Source organism: Astatotilapia calliptera, chromosome 16 (assembly GCF_900246225.1).
Source record: "Astatotilapia calliptera chromosome 16, fAstCal1.2, whole genome shotgun sequence".
NCBI lineage: Eukaryota > Metazoa > Chordata > Actinopteri > Cichliformes > Cichlidae > Astatotilapia > Astatotilapia calliptera.
The window spans coordinates 4,505,094-4,518,745 of NC_039317.1; positions in this window are offsets into that span (position 1 = coordinate 4,505,094).

The window sequence follows — 13,652 nt, forward strand, 5'->3', positions numbered from 1 at the left end:
ATGCTTCTAAATTTTTAAAGAATGAAACAAAAGTAGTAAATGGGGATGATGAGTTTTAGTAACAACTTCAAAGTTATTTGGCTAAAAGAGTTTTAAAATTCAAATAATTAACTTGGACCAAAAAGGCATATTATTGCTACAATGAGATTGGTGAATAAAAATAGATTAGACCACAGATATTTAAGTATTGCAGCAATACAATTAATTTTCATGACCTTAAGTGTTTTTGTGATGCTTTCTTTTTCTTTTTAAATAGTAAAAACTCATGACATAATTAGGACAAAGTTTATAATGAAATAGAAAAATCTTTATTATTGTGGCTGGTCTGGGATGCTGCTGCAGGTGAGATGGACTCACCTGCATTGTATCTACAATCTGTTACAGCAACCGTATAATTATTGTAATTGTTGGACAGCGCGAGGGAACGACCGGCTCAGGTGAGCCTCGGTCTTAGTCGGGGGAAGAGGGTATGTGGCGGGGCGTGTTCTGCGATGCCGCTGCATGTGAGATGGACCCACCTGCACGGCATCTATAATCACACCACGCTGGCTTAAAACTTGTGCTCTGCTTGTGGTGTTGTTTGTGGTGATGTGTACGGCAGACACAAACATACCTTCCCACCCTCATACACACAACCACAAACACTCGGCCCTCACCCAACGTGGACACAGACATAAATGGACACTGTACACACAATCACACTCCCCAAACATTCTCTACATCCCAGGTCCAGGTATTCTTGCCCCGGAGGGGGAACTCATACCCAGACCCAGATGTTGCCCTCCTCCCTGAGGTGGAAATCAAGCAGACCGTCCCCGGCTCCGCAGTGGCAGGGGGCCGCTGCAACCCAGGCCTCGATCAGATGGGCAATTCCACCTTCAGGCCCCCCCGCCCTGACGGCTGGCAGAGAGTGGGGCTCTGTGAAGACCCCATGCCTCCCTCCGCTCGCTCATATGTAGTGTTGCTGCGTGCTGTTCTAAAGTGCATTTAAAACACCGGAGGAGATGTCATCTGTTCTTTTGATATTCATCAGAACCCTGGCTGCAGCATTTTGGATCAGCTGAAGACTTTTAGTTGCATTATGTGGACTTCCTGATAGTTAAGAGTTATAGTAATGCAGCCTTGAAGTAACAAAGGCATCAACTAGTTTTTCAGCATCACTCCTGGATGGGATGTTTCTAATTTTAGCAATATTACGGAGGTGGAAGGAGGAGACCCTAGAAACCTCTTTCATGTCAGATCTAAATGACATGTCTTTGTCAAAAAATAACACAGAGGTTCTTTGCTTTATTACTGGAGGCTAATTTAATGCCATCCAGATGAAGGGACTGACCAAGTAATTTGTTTTTCTGAGCTTCTGGTCCAAAGACAACTTCTGTCTTGTCGGAATTCAAAAGGAGGAAGTTTGAAGACATCCAGGTTTTTATGTCTTCCAAGCATGCCCGTAATCTTTATAACTGATTAGGTTCATCAGGATTTAGGTGTGCATAGCTATGGAAATTTATCCCATGCTGTCTAATGATTTTACCAATAGGGAACATATATATAGTAAAAAGGATCAGTCCAAGTACAGAACCCTGTGGTGTACGCCACAAGTAACCATAGAGGTTGAAGAGGATTTATCATTTACGTAAACAAACCTTGAGTCTGTTGGACAAGTAAGATTTAAACCAGCCTAGTGCTGTTCCTTTGATCCCTGCAACATTTTCAAACCTTTCTATGAGAATATTGTGATTGAATGTGTCAAAAACAGCACTGAGGTCCAGTAGAACCAGAATGGTCACCAGTCCATTATCTGAGGCCATGAGAATATCATTAGTAACTTTCACCAGAGCTGTTTCAGTGCTATGATGAGCTCTAAAGCCAGATTGAAACTCTTCAAACAGGTCGTTATTGTTTAAGTGCTAACACACCTGATTGGCAACTATTACCTCAAGAATTTTAGATATGAAGGGAAGATTAGATATAGGTCTATAGTTCATTAAGTTGTCTTGATTAAAAGAGGGTTTCTTAAATAGAGGTTTAATTACAGCAACCTTAAAATCCTATGGTACGTATCCATTTTCTAAAAATAAATTCATTATATCCAAAACTGGAGCAACAATTAAAGGAAATACCGCTTTAAATAGTTTGGTTCGGGATTAGGTCTAACATGCAGGTATGTATGTAGACCATGTCTACATACCTAAATGTCATAGTTCAGCTGTGTGCAGGCAGGAACGAGGAAAAGGACCCAAAATGCAGACTCTCGGAAGACTGGAGTGAAACTCAAAAACGGCAGCTTTATTGCTGGTTGGAAAATAAGAGACAATACAAAACTAATCCACGGGGAGACACACAGCACAGGATTAGTGCCGTTTACGACGCGACAGGGAGCACAGAAAATACAGGGCTAAAATACACAGGGCATAATGAGGGGAATGAGAGGCAGGAGGTGAACACTGGTGGGAGACATCAGGGCTAACGAGACCAAGGAAGCAAAACTGAAAACACTGACATGAGACAAAGGCTGTATCCCAATTCAGGGTCTGCAGCCTTAAAGTACGCAGCCTCAACGATCCTCAAAGGCTGCGTACTCAAAGACCGCTAAGGCCGGAAGTAAGAGGCTTGTGAAATGGGACGGTCTAGCCTCCATCGCGCTGCCCAGGTTGCCTAGCAACCATAACACCAATCGCTGGAAACGTTTCATACAGTTTTGTTTGACAGAAATGAAAGAGAACATATTTTGTTTGTGTGTTTGTTTCTACACGAGCTTTGTGTGATTTAATAAGTATCTGAGGCTGAGACCACAGGACTGTAAAACATGATTGTTGGCCTTCATATTTGTACTGCAGTCATTTAAGATTAGCTAGTAAATAACAATTAGCTAATGTTGTTCATGAGACTAAAGTCAGTGTAAATATGATATGGCCAATATTATAGTTATTATATTAATCATCATAAGCCATTACAGCAGTGAGTTTGAACTCTCAAATCAAATCACTTCTACAGCACATGTGAGTGAAATTCATGTGAGTGAACTCTGTGTCAAATACTGATTTTCAGTAAAGATTCAAGTTGCAGTTATTTATATGTCCTATGACCTTAAACCTTCACTCAAAGACAAGTATCTTTGACAGTGTATATACAGATGTATCATATATAAGAGACAAATATTGTCCGTTTGATATGTTGGCATTACTAAATTTGGCTCAATGCTTACATATATGTGTAAAAAGAAAATGTACGAGCTGTGATAACTGTTTCTGATAAACAAAGAGTAGACTGATATATTAAATATTCCTTTATTGGGTGAGAAAATCAGACCATGTCATAACTGCTTTAGGTCATACAGAATAGATATCAGAGCCTTAAACAGGCTGACTTCTGCTAAATGGGTCAAACTGGACAGAAAGTAAACAAACACATAACATCCTTATAGAATATGATGTAACACTATAGATCAACTTACCTCAGAATATATAAAGCATATAAACAATTACAGCAATATGATGCAACAAACACAGCAGTGCTACTAATCCAAAATACTCAAAGCTTCATAGAAGTGAAACAAACATTTATTTTTAGCTCCATTTTGCTGCTGATACATACTTTAGGTTTCTGAATATTAAACTTGTTGCTGCCTTTCGTAGTGTGTAACTTGAAGGCCCCGAGTACTTTCTCCCACACTGAAAACACTGGAATGATAACATTATTTGAACATGACCTAATCAGACTGATTCAGGACAGACAATTAGTTATTTTAAACTTTTCTAGCAGTCCTTCATAAACAGGGAACAGTCTGTCTATTCTCTCCATCTGTCAGCTGCTGCTGGCTCTTCCTCCTCCTCTTCCTCACACACTGCTGAGTTTGTCCTGGTGGATCATCAGGGGTGCAAAGCCTCACAGATGGTGTGCAGCAGTGGATCCCTCAGTCTGTCGTCACTCTGGACACTTGCAGTTGTCACACATGGAAATCAAATGTGTGATAAGCTGCAGGATTCAAACACAAGTGTAACTTATAAATACATGTTCATACTTTTATTCCACAATCAGAGAGAAAGAAACAGAGAGAATGCAGGACAGACAGACAGGTGACAGTCTCAGGTGTATACACTGCTACAAAACAGCACAAGAGAAGGAGGATTTAGTGTTTGTGTTATTACGAGTGCTAAACAAGAAGAGTTCCCAGATGGTGCAGTGGACACATGTGTGACTCCGGTGATTAAAGCATCTTTCTTTCAGCTTAACGAGTGAACCGTCAGCTCGTTCAAACACACGTTAAAGTCCGTTTGGCTCGACACCACCGAGCAGAGGCAGCAATATAACATAGCTAACATTAACAGTGCAGTGAATCCTGCTTGTGCCGTGATATTCAGGACTGCAAACCGAGCAGCATCACTGACTTTCAGCTTGTTGTGTTTGTGGATATATGACTGACTTTAATTTTCCATACAATCATCACATTCTCTGTAAGATTAAGGTCAACTATTGTATTATTATATTTTAAAGGCTTTAAAACCAAGTAAACGCTAAAAGTACAAACATCGCTAATGTCATAACTTTGCCGACATGTGGCCAACAGTAATGTTTTAATGTTCCTCATTATTAAACATTTGCACATAAATAAGTGACATAATATTCAGTACTTACATTTAACAGTTTACTCTTCGGCCGCTCCGCTTCTGCCGTCTGCAGCAAAATTGTCCACAGTGACTGCCGCGCTATGAATTGTGGGATATGTTGGGCCACGAAGTCTACATCACCACAGCCTTAAAATTCAGGGAAATGAAGGACGCATTTCAGGGCCGCATTTCGAGCAGCCTTTGAATTGGGACAGCCTTCGGCGCGCCGCTGTGACGTAATCGGCCTTAAAATGCAGCCTTTAAGGCTGCAGACCCTGAATTGGGATACAGCCAAAGACCTTGAAAGTAAAGCAGGAAACACAAAATCACAGAGACAGACTCAGAGACATGGCTTCACACAGGGATTTGACAGAGAACACAGACAGGGGAGAGCAACAGGGGCTGTATCCCAATTCAGGGTCTGCAGCCTTAAAGGCCGCATTTTAAGTTTCAATTCAAAGGCTGCTCGAAATGTGGCCCACAAATGCGTCCTTCATTTCCCTGAATTTGAAGGATGTGGCTGTGTAGACTTCATGGCCCAACATATCCCAGAATGCATAGCGCGGCGTTGGGTGTGGATAATTTTGCCGAAAAAAAACAGCGGAAGCGGGGCGGCCAAAGAGTAAACTTGGAAAAGTAAGTACTGAATATTAATAAACTTATTTATGTACAAATGTTTAATAACGAAGAACATTAAAATATTACTGTTGGCCACATGTTGGCAAAGTTATGTGACATTAGTGATGTTTGTACTTTCAGCGTTTACTTTGTTTTAAAGCCTTTACTTTAAAATATACGCCGTTCAATAGTCGACCTTAATCTTACAGAGAATGTGATGTTTTTATGGATAATTAAAGTCAGTCATATATCCACAAACACAACAAGCTGAAAGTAAGTGATGCTGCTCGGTTTGCAGTCCTGAATATCACGGCACAAGGAGGATTCACTGCACTGTTAATGTTAGCTATGTTATATTGCTGCCTCTGCTCGGTGGTGTCGAGCCAAACGGACTTTAACGTGTGTTTGAACGTTTGTTTCACTCGTTAAGCTGAAAGAAAGAAGCTTTAATCACAGGAGTCACACATGTGTCCACTGTACCATCTGGGAACTCTTCTTGTTTAGCACTCGGAATAACACAAACACTAAATCCTCCTTCTCTTTTGCTGTTTTGTAGCAGTGTGTACACCTGAGACTGTCACCTGTCTGTCTGTCCTGCACTCTCTCTCTTTTTCTTTCTCTCTGATTGTGGAATAAAAGTATGAACATGTATTTATAAGTTACACTTGTGTTTGAATCCTGCAGCTTATCACACATTTGATTTCCATGTGTGACAACTGCAAGTGTCCAGAGTGAGGACAAACTGAGGAACCCACTGCTGCACATCATCTGTGAGGCTTTGCACCCCTGATGATCCACCAGGACAAACTCAGCAGTGTGTGAGGAAGAGGAGGAGGAAGAGCCAGCAGCAGCTGACAGATGGAGAGAATAGACAGACTGTTCCCTCTGTGTGAAGGACGCTAGAAAAGGTTAAAAGAACTCATTGTCTGTCCTTAATCAGTCTGATTAGGTCATGTTCAAATAATGTTGTCATTCCAGTGTTTTTAGTGTGGGAGAAAGTACTCAGGGCTTTCAAGGGAAACACTATGAAAGGCAGGAACAAGTTTAATATTCACAAACCTAAAGTATGTATCAGCAGCAGAATGGACCTCAAAATAAATGTCCATGTTTGTTTCAGTTCTAGGAAGCTTTGAGTATTTTGCATTAGTAGTACTGCTGTGTTTGTTGGATCATATTGCTGTAATTATTTCTATGCTTTATATATTCTGAGGTAAGTTGATCTATAGTGTTCCATCATATTCTATAAATATGTTATGTGTTTGTATACTTTGTGCCCAGTTTGACCCATTTAGCAGAAGTCAGCCTGTTTAAGGCTCTGATATCTATTCTGTAGGACTTAAAGCAGTTATGACATGACATGGTCTGATTTCCTCACTCAATAAAGGAATATTTAATATATCAGTCTACTCTTCATTCTATCACAAACGGTTATCACAGCTCGTACATTTTATTTTTACACATATATGTCAGCATTGAGCCAAATTTAGTAATACCAACATATTAAAAGAACAACATTTGTCTCTTATATATAATACATCGATATATACACTGTCAAAGATACTTGTCTTTGAGTGAAGATTTAAGGTGATGGGAAATATAAATAACTGCAACTTGAATCTTTACTGAAGCTCAGTATTTGACACAGAGTTCAAGTTCACTGCTGTAATAACAAGTAATGATTAATATAATAATAACTTTAATATTGGCCATATTATATTTTCATTGCCATTGCCACTTTAGTTTCATGAACAACATTAGTTAATTGTTAATTACTAACTAATTTTAAAATGACTGTTCAGTACAGAAATGAAGCCCAACAATCATGTTTTACAGTCCCGTGGTCTCAGCCTCAGATACTTATCACATCAAAGCTCATAGAAAAACAAACACATGAACAAAAACAAATGAATTTTCTCCTTTATTTCTGTCAAACAATACTGTATGAAACTGTTAGCAGAGCTGCTCTGGGCCACGTCATGGCATAATATTTTTGAGGGAGAATAAAAAGTCAACACACATATCTTATTTCTGACGGAGGACTCTGCCACTACACTTCTCCAGTCCATTCACAAAGTCGTTGCATGGTGAGACATGGATAGGAAGTGGGCGGAGCCTTTTACCGTCATTTTATTGTGACGCAAAGTACAAACACCTGTGGACACACAATCCAACACCCCCACTTGTACACAGGTTGGGGAAAAACAGTCCTCCGAAAAAAACATCTTACATTCCAAACACAAATACAGAGAATTTGTCTAACTTAGACTTTGAAACTGGTTTCGTCATCATATCTGCTACCATTGACTCAGTTGGACAGTAATCAATGAGCACTTTCCTTTCATGTACAGCTGACCTTATAAAATGATATTTCACATCAATGTGTTTACATCTTTGTCTGTTCACTGGATTTTTTGACAAAGCGATTGTTCCCTGATTGTCCTCCAATATCATAGGTATTTCATACTCAAACTCATCAAGATCTTGAATCAAATAAGTCAAATACATACACTCCTGAATTGTTGCTGCTAATGCCATGTATTCGGCTTCACAAGTTGATAGTGCTGTAGTTGTCTGCTTTTTGGTTTTCCATGATATCAAAGGACCATTTTCATTTAGGCTTACACAATAACCTGTCATACTGCGTCTATCAGAAACATCGGATGCCCAGTCTGCATCACTGCATGCTTGTAGACCTAGTTTTCCACTTGAACATTTCCTAAAACACAGTTCTTTTCCTTGACTACCTTTTAGATACCTCAGAACATGTTTCACTGCTGTCCAATCATCAACAGTTGGCGCATTGAAGTGTTGTGACAGTTTGCTGACAACATAGCTTAAATCAGGTCGCGTACAATAGCTCAGATAAATAAGACATCCTACCGCTTCACGATATCTCCTCACATCTGGTAATGTCTCGAATTTATCAGAATGAGTCCATTTCTGTTCACAGGGTGTTAACCTTGGCTTACAGTTTTGCATGTTAAATCTTTTTAAAATGTTCTCAATATATATTTTATATGACATTTTGACACATTCTTTTTCTTGAAGAAAATCTATTCCTAGAAAATGGTTAAGTTTCCCCAGATCTTTCATTTGGAATTTAGAAGAGAGCATTTCTTTCACGCCTGAAAGCACATTTTCATTGTTAGCTGCAATGAGTAAATCATCCACCCACACTATGATGATTACTTTTTCACTTTCAGTTTCTTTTGAATACACACAATGATCAGCAATATTTTGTCTAAATCCACAACTGCTTAAATAGTCATGTAAGGTTTGGTTCCAGTTACGACCCGATTGCTTCAGCCCATAAAGTGATTTCGTTAGTCTATACACCAGTTTATTAGTCTCACTTGATTCTGTCTCAAAACCTTCTGGTTGTTGTATATATATTTCTTCATTTATTGGTGCGTGTAGATAGGCGGTTTTTACATCCATCTGGTGAACCAACATATCATCCTGAACCACTTTCTGCATCAAAACTCTCACACTCGATAAATTAGCAGTCGGTGAAAAAGTCTCCTCATAATCAACTCCTTTTGTTTGACTAAAACCTTTAGCCACAAATCGAGCTTTATATCTGTCTGATCCATCTGAGTTCTTTTTAACGGCATAAACCCATTTACCCCCCACTGCTTTCTTACCCTCTGGTAAAGTGGTTAAAGTAAATGTGTCATTCTCCTTAAGGGATTGAATTTCTTCATTCATCGCTTTTTCCCATTCTTTTGACTCACTTGACACAATAGCTTCACTAAATGATGTGGGTATTTCACACAACAATCTGTAGCAATAATCAACACTAGTTTGCATCTGTTCATTTTCACACTCTTTCACATCCGTGATATAATCACTCAAATAATCAGGTCTCTTTCTGATTCTGGATGGATAACGTGTAGCTCCAGCATGTACTTTATCCTCAGTTTTAACCTCGGACTCAGTTTGACTGCTTTCACTACCATCTGGAATGTCCTCATCCTTCGTCTGTTTGGGTTCACCATCTTTTCTGGATTCATAAACCTCATCTTCATACATCTGATCACTCTGTGTTTGTTGATCCATTGTCGCGGGATTTAGTATTTTTATCAATCTGTGCTTTTCAACCTTCCCGGTTTTTGGGAAATAGATCAAATATGCTGGACTATTTTTGTCATATCCCAAGAAAACACCTTTGTCGCATCTTGGATCCAGCTTTCCCCTATTTTGTTTATAAGCATAGCACAATGATCCGAATTTTTTCATTCTAGAAAGATCAGGTCTTTTTCCAGTTAACATCTTATACGCTGTCTGACCTGTGCGTTTGTTAAAACATCGGTTCCTAATCACTCCCGCGGTTTGTACTGCATATGGCCATAAAGACTTTGGCAATTCGCTCTCAACTAACATGCATCTCGCCATGTCAAAAAGTGTACGCCAGTTCCTCTCTGCTGTTCGGTTTTGATGAGGCGAATATGGCGCCGAAGTTTCCTGCCTAATGCCGTGTCTACTTAATAAATCTCTGAACTGACTGCTTGTAAATTCAGTTCCATTATCAGAACGAATGCACTTGATTTTCCCATATGACGCCACATCTGCAATAAATCTTTCAGTTGCTTGAGTTGTATCACTTTTGTGTTTCAGATTATATACAAATGTTGCACCTGAATAATCATCAACAAACGACAAAACAAACTTAAACCCTTCTTTAGAGTTTGGCGTAATCGGACCAGCCAAATCCGTATGTACCAACTCTAATGCTGCCCTGGCCTTTTCATCCGGTTCTCGGTTCCTAGTTTGAATAAACTTCCCTTGTATACAGGCTTCACATTGCATATTTTTGTTGATTTTACCCTTAATTTCCATTCCATCAACGACATTTTGCAGATTTTGAACATCCTCATAATTACAGTGTCCTAGGATTTCATGCCACGTTTGCATATCAAAACATCCATTACATTTATCTTCAAACTCTTGCACAGTGTTTATAAAGAACAGTCTCTCGTGTTCATATATAGGGAATTTTGTTCCATCAACATGTTTAAGAAAACTGTCCCCGTGTTTGAAAACCACAGTGGCTCCGTTACTAGTAGCTGCTTTTACTGACAAAATGTCCTGTGGGAACAATGGAATGTAGAGTGCTTGTTTCAATGTTACCTTGTGGCTGCGTCCTTTACTGTCGATCATACTTATCTCAGCATCTCCTCGCCGCTTTGCAGCTCCTCTGCTCCGCCTTCCGTCAGCCAACTCTACACAATGAGCCTCGGGTTGAAATGTGTCATCAAAAGTCTTAAAACTCTCGATCTTCGTGAAGATATGTGACGTCGCTCCCGTATCCACCAATAGCTGGTTATTCAGCATCTCTTGGCCGCCGTCCGGGACCCTCTGGGGTTTGGAGCCCGTCTTGAACGCGTAGTCCTTCTCCACGACCCCTCTCGCTTCATCCCGTCTTAGCTTCCTTCTACAGGTCGCATCTTTGTGTGTACTACTCCGGCAAAAACTGCACCATACTCTAGATCGGCACGTTCTTGCAGTGTGTCCCTTTAGTCGAAAATTTAAAACACACAATCTCATTATTCTTTGATCTTCGGTCATCTGCTCGCCATGAAGTAGAATCCTGGTCTGATTGCACTTTTGTCCTCATTACGTTGTCATTAGTTATAGCCACACGCATTCGCTCGGTTTCTTCATAACTTCTGAGTTTTACTTTAAAATCTGAAAATGTGATTTTTGCTTCACTCTGTGTAACGTGCACAATCAGGGGTTTAAACATCTCTGGTAGACCTTTCATTATCATTGCGATCAGAAGTCCATCAGTTAGTGACTCACCCGCATTTTTTAACGCTGTGATAATTGCTTCTGCTCGGATAATATAGTCCGTCACACTTTCATTCTTTTCATTTGTGAGAGAAGTGAGTTCGGTGTACAGACTTATGATCCTTGGCTTGCCCACTCCTGCATAATGACCTCTCAAAATTTTTAGGGCCTTCCGTCCGTCATCAACTGCATCTCTCATAACTAACGATAAACTTTTGTCATCCAGAAATTGTATCAACTCTGCATATGCTTCTGCATTTTTGTCATCATCTTCACCATCGGCTTCTTCATCACCCTCAGCCTTTAAGATGACATCTTTCAAACCTTGTAGTCTGAGATGACCAAGGAACTTCGTTTCCCATATCTCATATTTCCTTTCATCTCCATCAAATTGCAAACGGGAATATCGACTGCCCGACTCTGCCGTGCTCATGATGCACAAAAACGCTTACTCACTCAATCGTGCCAAACTTTTAACACCTGCCGGTAACTTGCGCAGCGGAAGCGTGCTGGGCCCATAACCTGTTAGCAGAGCTGCTCTGGGCCACGTCATGGCATAATATTTTTGAGGGAGAATAAAAAGTCAACACACATATCTTATTTCTGATGGAGGACTCTGCCACTACACTTCTCCAGTCCATTCACAAAGTCGTTGCATGGTGAGACATAGATAGGAAGTGGGCGGAGCCTTTTACCGTCATTTTATTGTGACGCAAAGTACAAACACCTGTGGACACACAATCCAACAGAAACGTTTCCAGCGGTGAGTATCATGGTTGCTAGGCAACCTGAGCAGTGCGACGGAGCCTAGACCGTCCCATTTCACAAGCCTCTCACTTCCGACCTTAGCGGTCTTTGAGTACGCGGCCCTTGTGGACTGCTAAGGCTGCGTATTTTAAGGCTGCAGACCCTGAATTGGGATACAGCCACAGAGACAGAACACCAAACCATGATAACCGAAACATGGGAAAATAATAATCAAAACTGTACACTAAGAAAGCAGAACAACAAAGCATGGAGCAGCAAAAAACCAAAACACAGACAGCAATAAATACAAAACATACAGTGAAGGGAAAGGGTGAACACAAGACCCAGGGAACACAGATAAACGTGAAGGCAAGAGGACCTAAAACAGTGAATAAAAAATAACCACAAACTCAAAATGCTGGGTCGAGAGACCCAGGACCATGACACCTAAATGCATTGAGTTGCCACTATGTGATTGCCCAATTAGTGAGTAGTTAACGAGCAGTTCGAGGTGTACCCAATAAAGGTCACTCTTTTTTACATTTGTTTTAGAATTGCAATATCCTCTTTACACAGGGCCAGGAAAGCATTTCCCCTTGAAAAATAAGATAATAGAAAACAACCTATATTTGTATTCACTCAGGTTCTCTTCATCTAATCTGATAACAGATAAATGAGAGAACAAACCAAAAAATAAATAACTTATCAGTCAAATACTTTTTCATACCACTTTGTAAGTACGTAACTGTATTTACTTAGTATAACTGTGAATAATTACACAAAACCTTAGTGTTTCATATAAAAGCAAAGCTTCATATGTCTTCTTTCCAACAAGGTAAAGCAGGCTTTTATTACAATTAAGTTCAACATACAGTGGTTCATTTGGTGTGGTCATTTTGGAACATTTACCAGTTATCTAACCCACATGTGAATTGGAAGGACTGTGTAAGAATTGGCGGGACAACTACACACAAGCCTCATTATTATTCACACATGTGTGAATATTCATGAGGTCCTGCTATTACACACGCTACCACCAGGGACACTCTTGGTGATACACAGATTTAACACAAAATCAAGTTTATATGTATTAAACCGACATCTTGATTTTTTTGTTTTTTTAGGGTTAGTGGACCAATAGAAACCACTCTACGTTGTTAGATTTCAGTCAAAATTAGCAGGACACCGCCTCTGTCCTGTTAATTCAAAATGTCCTTCTAGTGTGGTGTGTATTCAGACGAAATGTCCAGCTAATACATGTTTACCAACGCACACACACACACACACACACACACACACGTGTGTTTTCATGATATATCAGTACCTATGACAAAAATGTGACAAATGGGAACGTGCCTTTCTGAAGGTCCTAGAGGCATGGGAATCACAAAAAATTTGACCCATGCTTCCAGGAACACGCCCATCTGTTGAGATTTTGGCTAGGGTTAAATTTTGGTCAAACCTGAATTTACTGCTACTTATGAGGACACTGTCAGGTTTATGTGACTTATGAGTACCATAAGGTCACACACACTGATATTTCATGTTTAGGTGAATTGTGAAGCCCATGGATACACACATAATTTTCAAGTATACATGACTTATAAGGACCAGGTAAGGGTAGGGTCTGTATTTTCAGCTTGGCTCCTTTTGAGATTACAATATAATAGGCATGGATGCACAATAGTAATGCTCACCAGTCGGGTAACTTCTGACAGAAATATCAGACATTCATGTGTTAATACAACACAGTAAATCTGAGCTGTATAGAGACTTAAAAAGAGACATAGCTCAAAAATGTGGTCAGTCTACTTTTTAAGTCTTAATATTGTATTGCATTAATTTTGCAGTGAATGTTTATGTGAATAAAAACATGGAACATTTTCTGCCTTT